The sequence below is a fragment of the Callithrix jacchus genome, chromosome 8, assembly GCF_049354715.1.
Source record: "Callithrix jacchus isolate 240 chromosome 8, calJac240_pri, whole genome shotgun sequence".
In the NCBI taxonomy this organism is placed as follows: Eukaryota; Metazoa; Chordata; class Mammalia; order Primates; family Cebidae; genus Callithrix; species Callithrix jacchus.
Genome location: NC_133509.1, coordinates 26,660,535 through 26,670,717, shown reverse-complemented (window position 1 = coordinate 26,670,717; position 10,183 = coordinate 26,660,535). Strand labels below are relative to the sequence as shown.

At 46.9% G+C, this 10,183-nt stretch overlaps 1 long non-coding RNA gene across 3 annotated transcripts; it reads right to left on the bottom strand.

Annotated features, from left to right (window-relative positions):
- Positions 1-4,325: 4,325 nt before the first annotated feature.
- LOC108589026 (uncharacterized) lies at positions 4,326-8,842 on the bottom strand. 3 transcript variants are annotated; one of them, XR_001908157.4, is made up of 4 exons: positions 8,756-8,842; positions 7,701-7,837; positions 6,127-6,241; positions 4,326-4,514 (listed from the first exon to the last, which is right to left on the bottom strand). It is a non-coding gene; the product is annotated as an uncharacterized LOC108589026 (long non-coding RNA). The 3 variants fall into 3 exon arrangements; XR_004730275.3 differs by lacking the exon at positions 8,756-8,842 and adding an exon at positions 8,217-8,318; XR_004730274.3 differs by lacking the exon at positions 8,756-8,842 and adding an exon at positions 8,237-8,318.
- Positions 8,843-10,183: the final 1,341 nt, after the last annotated feature.

Below are 10,183 nucleotides of genomic sequence, written 5' to 3'. Positions count from 1 at the left end.
GAGCCTCCCAAGCATTTTATGAGAAAGGCAGCATTCAGGTTGGGGCAGTGCTTGAGGGTTTCCTCTCCATCCCCAGTCCTCTGCTTTGTCAGCTGAGTAGCAACCCTCAACCCCTGTCTCTGTAGGCAGCTACATCGTGGGGGGAGTGGTGAGGCTGAGGCCAGTTTCAGACTCCCTGACACCAGAGGATGACCTCTGTGCTGGCCCCAGGGGCTGAGGGGTACTGAGCCCACCTCCTGGACAGACACCTTCTCCCCACTATCCATGCCTGAGTTCTCACTTGGCAAGGAAGCCAAGAAGCCTTCCCTGGAGCCACTGACCTGTGTGAGCACCAAGGTTAGATTCCATTTTGGGACCCGTGATGGGGAACTGGGTCAGTCCAGTTCCACCCTCCTCCCTTTTCTGGAACCCATAGTCCAGCCAGCTTTGTAACTAAGCTGTGAACAGAAGGGCAGATGCTGTGTGTGTGTGTGTGTTTGTATGTGTGTACATGCACTTGCATGCATGCATACACACCCAAGTGGGGGTTGGGAGGACTGACTTTAGGACCCTGAGATATTGAAATACCTAAGACTCAAATAAAATATACCACAGTGAGAAGGATACTCAGCTTATCAGAAATTAGGTTTAGGTAAGTCCCTGCCCTTCCATAGTCTCAGTTTTCATGTCTGCAAGTTGGAAATAATTCCTAGGAGGAGAAACCTACGCAAAAATAATCCACAAGCTGGAAGTTGCTGCATGGATGCAACACGTTGCGGTCCCACTGCTCCCCGCCCCCGCGGGAGGACTGAGGATGGGAAGAGAAAGGGCTCTGGCTCAGGAACACAAGGGCAGCCTCCACCGTTTCCTCACTGCGCGCCTTTCCTCTGCTGCTGGCCTCCTTAGCCCTTCACAGGCTCAGGCAGCAGGGGATGGGAGAGCCCCAAGTTCTCAGAAGGAGAGAGATTTGCCCTAAGTTTCTCTCCTTCCCAGGCAGTGAGGCTGAGGATACAGCCCTCTCCCAGAGCTCCATCTGAAGTCCCTCATGGTGGCCCCCCCAGCAGGATTGAGCACATTTAGCTTCCCATGTATTCTCCAGCTTCTCTTTGTGTGGTACGGGGCAAGGAAAATTTTTGCAACATCCCTGGGCCCACAGATTGTGGTCTGGGCATGCTGAGGCTGCGGGAGGGATTGCAGTCTTAGAAGCCTCCCCCTGAGCTAGGAACTGGCCAGTGACCACCTGCTGTGTGTCCAGCAAAACTGATGGCACCTAGCACATGGCTATTCATCTGTTCTTGCCACTTGGCCTGCCCCTGTGTGTGTCCCATCCAAAGACAGCAGGACCCCTGCAGGCTGCCCCCACCAGTGATTCTGTAGAGAGATGAAGGGGAGCCTCTCCCAGCATCCAGCTCCGTTTGCTCTGCCTCCCTCAACTGGGTGGTGACTGAGAATCGAAGGCAGAGGATTTAGAGAGCGTCTCTTCATGCTCTCCAGCTAGCGGATGAAGAAACTACCTATCCAGAGATGTGAAGGGACATGTTCTAGGTCACACAGCAGGCGTGTGTCCAGGCAGGTTCCAACCTAAAGTCCCTGGGCCACTTGTGCTCCCCCAGGCACAGATCGCCTGCTTCCTCCACCTCCCTTGACCCCAAGCTTGAACTTGCAGCAAGATCCCAAGATGACATGCTGGGGGAATTGTTCTACAGATTTGTTAATCACATCTCAGAATGAATAGGGCCCTAAGCTCATCAGCCAGGAAGAAATCCAATTTGGCTTTTATGGCCATACTTACTTGTCATATATCATTGAAATTTTGTTATTTTCTATGAAGCTGGTGGTGGAGGGGCTGGGGTGCCGGACTGGCTGCTGAGCCCAGAGGTTCTTCTGCACTTGGCAGCTGTGGTCTCCAGCCTCACACACCCAGGACTTGGGACGGAGGGTGGAAGCCATGCGGTGGGAGTGTTGGCCAAGGCCTGCAGTGAGGGTTTCCAGGAACCTCCTGATCCTTCAGGCCAGGGCATCTGGGAGTCTGGTCAGAGTTCACAGGTTCCATAAGTGTTGCTGCTTTTATTAAGCTTTCATTGTTTTCTTCCCAGTGATGCATGCCAAGGCTGCTTTGTGGGCTTCAGGATCCAGAGCTGATGGGTTTTGATGGCGAGGCCTGAGTTGTGCAGGGAGGTGCAGCAGGTGGGGAGAAGGGGCCAGAGAGGGTCATTCGGTGGAATTACTTTTGGCAGCAGGGCACTGTGGCTTAAAGGATGGGCTGTGATGTTGCCTCCAGAGGCTCCAATCCAACCCAGCTCTGCAAGCAGCCTTGTAGTGCAAGGGTTGGATCAGACATGATATAAATAAAGCACCACCCGTGTGCCAGACACACTGTAGTGCTCAGTGAATGGTCAACTCCCCATCCAGTCCCCTTGTAAGTGGCCTGGCGGATAGTAAGCCCTTGGACTTCTATTTCCTTCTACTGTCTGGCTCTACCAAGAAGAGTTGTTGGGCTGATCTGGGTTTGGTGTGTGTGTCCCCATCTGGCTGCCCCAAATGCCATAATTTCTTTTCTTTCCATGGCTGCAGGAAAAGACACTCTGAGTGAGCCTTGGCTAGCGATCCAACAGCCTGAGTTCCTTCTTTCAACCCCCAGGGGCACATGTGAGCCATGGGGAGTGGGGGCAGGGAGGCCAAAAGGCAGATCAGGTATGGAGGGAGCCACTGGGAACAGGAGAAAATGACCAGGGCGGGCAGCAAGGGCTTTCCAAGAATGCTCCTGGACCACCTGTATCAGAATCACCTGGGGAGGTGTTTAAATACAGATTCCAGGTTGGGCACGTTGGCTGACACCTGCATTCCCAACACTTTGTAAGATCGGGGCAGAAAGATTGCTTGAGCTTGTGGTCAGCCTAGGCAACCTAGCAAAATTCATTTCTACAGAAAAGATTTTATAAAATCCAGCTAGGTGTGGTGGCATGCGCCTGTAGTGTCAGCTACTTGGGAGGCTGAGGTGGGAGGACCACTTGAGCCTGGGACATCGAGGCTGCACTAAGCTGTGATAGTGTCACTGGATTCCAGCCTGGGAAACAGTGAGGCCTCGTCTCAAAACAGACCAAAGGAAACAAAGCCCAGCTTCCTGGGCCCCACCTCCTCAGAATCTGACCTGGTATCACCCTAGAATCTGCACTTTAACAAGTAGGCCGAGTCACTCTGATTCACATTGAAGTCTGAGGATCTTTGCAGCAGAGAATAAAGGAGTCTGCTCCAGTTGACTTGTGGACCTGCCTACAGCAGGGCCAGACCTTATGATGAACTGAGAAGTTCATAATAAACACACCAGCTGCTGTGGTTCAGCAGGGGAGCAGTGTCCCCATCCCAATGACATATTTTCCTCTTGGTGTTAGGGGGTCCAGATCTGTCCCACTGAACCCACCAAAGCGGGGACACAGAACAGGAAAAGTGATAGTGGCTGTTGTACCCATCAATGCTGGATCCCTCTTGTGTTGGCTGGGACGTTTCATTGGTTGACAAGTGGAAAGCTTGCTTGCCTGATAAATATTGAGCCATTGGGTTTACGAGTCAGCACCCACAATTTCCTCACCAGCTGTCTGTCAGCCCAGGGAGGCCAGTCATGTTTCATCCACTCCATCTGTGCAGCCTGGTCTTCTCTGAGGAATGGGGGGCTGGCACAAGCTCGCCACAGAGTCCCACTTGACTCCACTCCCCACCCCAACCTGGGCTCCTAATAAGCCCAGGTTTTCTTTGCAGAGAAGAATGGTCATTTGTGCCCCTCTGAATTTCCTGCTGGCAAATTGAGCAAAGATGTGTTTCTTAGGGGGCTGCAGGGGTGATGGGGAGTGGGGGCTGCAGGGGTGATGGGGAGTGGTGGCTGCAGGGATGATGGGGAGTGGGGGCTGTAGAGGTGATGGGGAGTGGGGGCTGCAGGGGTGATGGGGAATGGGGGCTGCAGGGGTGATGGGGAGTGGGGGCTGCAGGGGTGATGAGTGGGGGTAGGCGCCTACTTCAGCTGCAGCCACAAAGCCAGGCTTCCCCGGGGCTGGTGTAGGGGACACAGTGTGATAGATTTCGGGTCTTCTTGCTGGGGAAACAGCTCAGACAAGTGTGGAAAGTCACCCAGCCACACCTCTTCCTCTATGGATCCAGAACACATTACCGGGCTCTGTTGCCATTATTTGAGATTTTAGGTAGGACTTGGAACTTCTTCAGAAAAGACTCTGGGAGGACCCTAGGATCCAGCTGCTAGGATGGGGCTCCCTGCTTCACTCCTACGTTCTCTCTGGGATGATCCATGTCCCCACTGTATTAGGCTTCTCCAGAGAAAAAGAACCAACAGGAGATTTATAGATGCCAGAAAAAGTTTTATTAGAAGAAATTGATTTATGTGATGATGGAGGCTGAGAAGCCCCAAGATCTGCAGGCAGCAAGCTGGAGACCCAGGAGAGCTGATAGTATAGCTGCTGCTGGCGACTGAAGGCCTGAGGACCAGGAGGGATGATGGTGGAAGTTCTAGTTTGAAAGTTGGCAGGCTGAAGACACAAGAAGAAGAAGTATTTCAGCTCGAGTCCAAAGGCCAGAAAAGACCAATGTCGGCTGGGAACGGTGGCTCCCACCTGTAATCCCAGCACTTTGGGAGGCCTATGTGGGTGGTTCATGAGGTCGGCAGTTCGAGACCAGTCTGACCAACATGGTGAAATCCTGTTACTAAAAATACAAAAAATTAGCTGAGCATGGTGGCATGCGCCTATAGTTCCAGCTGCTCGGGAGGCTGAGGCAGGAGAGTTGCTTAAACCTGGGAGGCAGAGGTTGAAGTGAGCCGAGATTGTGCCACCACACTCCAGTCTCGGCAACAGAGGAAGACTCCATCTCAAAATAACCCCAAACTCATCTGGAAACTCTCTCTCTCTAATAAATAGCTTTTCTGAGAAAAAAAAAGTCACAAAATCAACTGGTCCTATTATACCTTTCCTCTGCCTTGATTTTCCTAGTACAAAGAAAACTTTTTTTTTTTTTGAGATGGAGTTTTGCTGTTGTTACCCAGACTAAAGTGCAATGGTACGATCTCAGCTCACCACAACCTCAGCCTTCTAAGTTCAAGCAATTCTCCTGCCTCAGCCTCTCGAGTAGCTGGGACTACCGGTGTGCACCACCATGCCCAGCTAATTTTTGTATTTTTAGTAGAGACGGTGTTTCACCTTGTTGACCAGGATGGTCTCGATCTCTTGACCTCGTGATTCACTCTTTTTGGCCTCCCAAAATGCTGGGATTACAGGCATGAGCCACTGTGCCCGGCCCAAAGAAAACATTTTTAAAGCCCAACAATAAATTAGAAAAAAAGTGAACAGTAAAAAATAAAAAAATGAAAAAGAGTAAAAGGCACCAAAAGAGAAGGAGAAATGAAGAAAAGAAATGACGAGAATATAAAATGATCCAGAGAGGTATTATATATATGACCAAAAATCAAGAGGCAGAAGAAAATATATTCGTCATGATGGCTATCGGTGGTCTCAGGGTGATATCAGCCATCCCAATTGATATATTTTCTTCAACGATATCAAATAAGTATCAGTGCCCTTTATAGCCCGACTTTTTTTTTTGAGATGGAGTGTGTCTGTCGCCTGGCTGGAGCGCAGTGGCGCGATCTTCTCTCACTCCAACCTCCGCCTCCTGGGTTCAAGTGATTCTCCTGCCTCAGCCTTCCGAGTAGCTTGGACTACAGGCGCACACTACCATGCCCTGTGAATTTTTGTATTTTCAGTAGAGACAGGGTGTAGCCTTACTTTTATAATAGAACAGCCTTTAACAGGACATGGATCACAAAAGGAAGGGAACCTATATTGAGTGCTGACTATATGCAAGGCATTGTTTTAGACAGCAAAGCTGTCTTCTCATTTAATCTCTGCAATCGCTGTGTGAAAAAGGCACTATTCCTGACTTAAGATGTTGACACCGAGGCTCAGAGCAATTTATTAAACAAATGACAATGTGGGTGGCCCCAGTCGTTGTCCCTGTTTTTTATCCCCTGTTCAGTATCATAATCATCTACACTTGATGAAGAAGAAAAGGCATAAAAAGAATACAATAGTAAAAGAAATAAAAATTTCAACAAAGAATAAAAGGAAAAAATAGCCATTCTCTTACCTCTCTGGATAAGCATGGAACTTCACCAGACTGCTAGAGAGCTGTCTCTTTGCGTCTAAGTCCTCACTGAGCTGACTCTGTTCATCTACTAATCTTTTTCTAGCATCAGCAGCAACTGAGAAAAGAGGAAGCAGCAGCAATACACAAATGGCAAAGTGAGACATGAAGCCACAGTTAATCCTGAGAAACAAGAAAATGCATTAGGATGTACTATGACTTAAAAAGCCCGCTATCTTAGTACTTAAGCTTTTGATAGTATTTATAGTTTTCCCAAGAAGCAAGAAAATGTATTAGCATGTACTCTGACTTAAAAAGTCTGCTATCTTAGTACTCAAGTTTTTCATAGTATTGTATAGTTTTCAAATCAATGTCATATTATTTTTTTAATCTTTAAAACCCTGTGAGGTAGAATTCAAATATGGGAGCAAAAAGAAGAAAAAGGAGAGAGAAGCTAGAAGCACAGGAAAGCAGCTAAGAGAAAGGAGTAAAGGAAATGGGACAGGCAAGAGGGAAGCATATATAATAGGAGTTACCAGTATTCTTCATTCATTCAATCAATATTTATTGAGCACCTTCTATGGGAAAGACTCCATTCCAGGTTCTAAGGGAAAGCCTCCTAACTAGTGGAGGAAAAAGACATTCATTAGTCATAGACGTGTGCCATTATGAGTGTAAATAGCATCATAAAGATATTGAGCTGTGATCATGTATAACCAACAGAGAGCTGTTTTAGGTAGAGTTGAAAGCCAGAATGCAGTGGGGTGAGTAGTCAGTGAGAGAGATGCTAATGGAGACAGGGCGTACAGGCAAGTAAATCTGTTGAAAAAGAAAGATTAAACGGATAGTAGCTACCAAGAAAGTTGGGGCAAAGGCAGGGGTTTCTCTTTTTTTAAACTGGGAGAGATGTGAACATGGTTAAATGCAGAAAAAGGAGAAAGATTCAGTTGAGAGAGAGACGACTTATGTATGAGTGTGAGGGGTAACTATTGTTATGTTTCCAGAAGAATTGCTGCTCTTTACAGAACCACACATCAGAAAAAGGCATCTATAGCTGCTACCGACCAAAGTAGGAAACTTCAGAGCACAGTTTCTCCATGAAACACCATTTATGAAAAACCACTACCAAGGTTTAATTCACAGTAGAAAAACACGGTTTGTGCTGGGTGTGGTGGTATGCATCTGCAGCTCCAGCTACTTCCGAGGCTGAGGTAGGAAGATGCCTCGAGCCCCAGATTTTGAGGCTGCAGCGAGCCATGGTGGTACCACTGCACTTGAGCTTGGGTGACACAGTGAGACTCCATATATATATATATTTATATGGGGGGAAGGGGAAGGGAGGGGGGAAGGGAGGGGGGAGGGAAGGGAAAAGAGGGGTGGGGAGGGAGTAGGAAAAGGGGAAAAGAAGGGAAGGGGGAGGGAAGGTGGAGAGGGGAGGGGAGGAAGAGGAGGGGGGCAGAGGGAAGGAGAAGAGGGAGAGGGAGGGGGGAGAGGGAGAGAGAAAGGGGACAGCAGGGGGAGAGAGCAGGGGAGGGAGGGAGGGAAGGAGAGAAAGTGTCTATATTCCAATGACTTACTTGTTGTCTTTGGTTTCCTGAAATTTCTTGACCCTGGGATTCTACTGAAGCAATTTTTTCCCAAAGAAGTAATGTTTCCTGGGTCAGGCGTTCCACAGGTGGTATGTCTTCAGGATTATCAGTTGTATTTGCAGGTCCTAGAAGTCAAAAAGTAACTGTAAACATGAAAATAGCAATAAAAGTATTCTTCAGTCGATGAGCACAGAAACAAATGTTCTTGAAACAGTCTGCCTATACTTTCAAGTGAGATATTGATAAGCACTGGGCAAGGGATTCAATGTATGCAAATAATGTCTGAAGATGCCCTACAAATAATCTGAGATGTGAACATTTCCAACGGTCTGTAAAAAGTTTGGAAGGTTATGAGGTCTTCTTTAATTTGTATTTTCCTGGTCAGAGGCTCCACATTAGCAGCCTACACATGCAGCTCTTCTTCCTGAACCTGCAGCTCTCCTTCAGCTCTCCTTCCCACACCTGCAGCTCTTCTTCCCACACCTGCAGCTCTCCTTCCCGCACCTGCACTCTCCTTCCCACACCTGCACTCTCCTTCCCGCAACTGCAGTTCTTTTTCTTGCACAACCATCATGGACTGTAGAGCACAAAGTTCCAACTGTGAATAGAGGAAACAATATCTGCCACGTTTATATTTTAACACGGAGGCAAATGCTTTTGCATATCATATCACTATCAGCAAGTAATGCAAGAGAAAACGAGACAAGAACATGGTTCTACAGGATCAAATAAAAAAATCCATGCAGTATACTAACAAACAATGTTTTATGGGAAGATGTAACAGTAGTTTTTAATGACATCTTCCACCATAACTGGCACCATAAAACACATCAAATTTGTTTAACAAGCTTATTATGATACTGAAAAAGAATGCTGACCATTAGCAGAAGCAAGAAGAGATAAAGTTTTTATGTAAGTACTTCAGCTAATAGATAAAAAATGATAGCATTCGGATATCTCCATTTTGAAACCCTTAATGAATTAATGGATTAGGCATCAAACCACAAAAGCTGCTAACATCACAAGAGATCACCAAACATTACCTGCCTCTAGATGGAAGAACATGCCACCACCTCTGAAGGAATCCTGCCAAAAGCTAGCGCTACATGCCCTAATCTTTCAGTGTTCTCAACAGGAAAGGACAAATACTTCGTTATGACAAAGTTCACTATGACTCATCATAGGCTGGGTGCCATGGGTCACGCCTGTAATCCAAGCACTTTGGAAAGACCAGGTGGGCGGATCACGAGGTCTGGAGTTCGAGACCAGCCTGACTCAAATGGTGAAACCCCATCTCTATTAAAGATACAAAGATTAGCGAGGCATGGTGGTGAATGGCAGTAATCCCAGCTACTCAGGAGGCTGAGGCAGGAGAATCGCTTGAACCTGGGAGGTGGAGGTTGCAGTGCGTGGGGATCACACCACTGCACTCTAGCCTGGGTGACAGAGCAAGACTTTGTCTCAAAAAAACAACAAAAAATATCATGATAATAACGATACCTGCTAACATGTACTATGCCATGGGCTCTCTAACAAATGCTTTGTACATAATTAATTCTTTTAACAAACCTAGTGCTCTGGTTCCTGCCTACTTTCCCCACTTGAATATCTGTGATTTTACTCCTCACTCATGACTCTGTGGGTACACTAGACTTTTTCTGTTCTAGGAACTCCAGACGTTCCCTTAACTCAAGCCCTTTACAACTACTACTCCCTTTGCCTGAAGTATCTTTCCCAGGGCTGTCTCTGATGATCAGATCCCAGCTTCTATGACATATACTCAGAGAAGCCTTCTTTAACCACCCTATTTAAGATGGTCTCCATCCATGTTACTTTCTATCATTTCCCTCATATCACTTACTATCATCTATAATCATATCTCTTTGTTTATTGTATCTCCCCAGTGGAAATTAACTACACAGAGCCAGAGACCTTGCTGATTTCATTCACTACCTCATCCCCTAGCCCAACTTGAGAGAAGGTTCCCATATAGCTAATGAATGAAGGAGTGAATCCTCACAACAATCCTATGAGATAACTCCTCTTTGATTTATACGTAAGGTGACTTCTACTCTTCAATTTACAGACAAGGTGATTGAGTCTGAGAGAAACTAAGGAACTTGTTCAAAAATCACAGGGCTAGTGGTAAATCTAGAATGTGAATTTGTGGAGGCTGACTCAAAGCCACTAGGCTATCATGTCTTCTCAGTAGATGCCGCATATCCATACAGTCTTTATGGTAACGGCAAGTAATTTTAAATTAACCCTCTAAAGCTAGTTAGCAATAGCTAAGTATCAGCCCCTCAAAATACCCATTCATAGGCATTAGAATTTCATGATCCTGAAAACAGGACAGAACCAAAAAGTAACATTACTCTGGATTTGGTATATACAGGGTGAGGAAAAAAAAGCAAGAACACGTGGAAACTAAAATATCTGACATGAATAACTGGAGAACAGCTAAGGTAGAA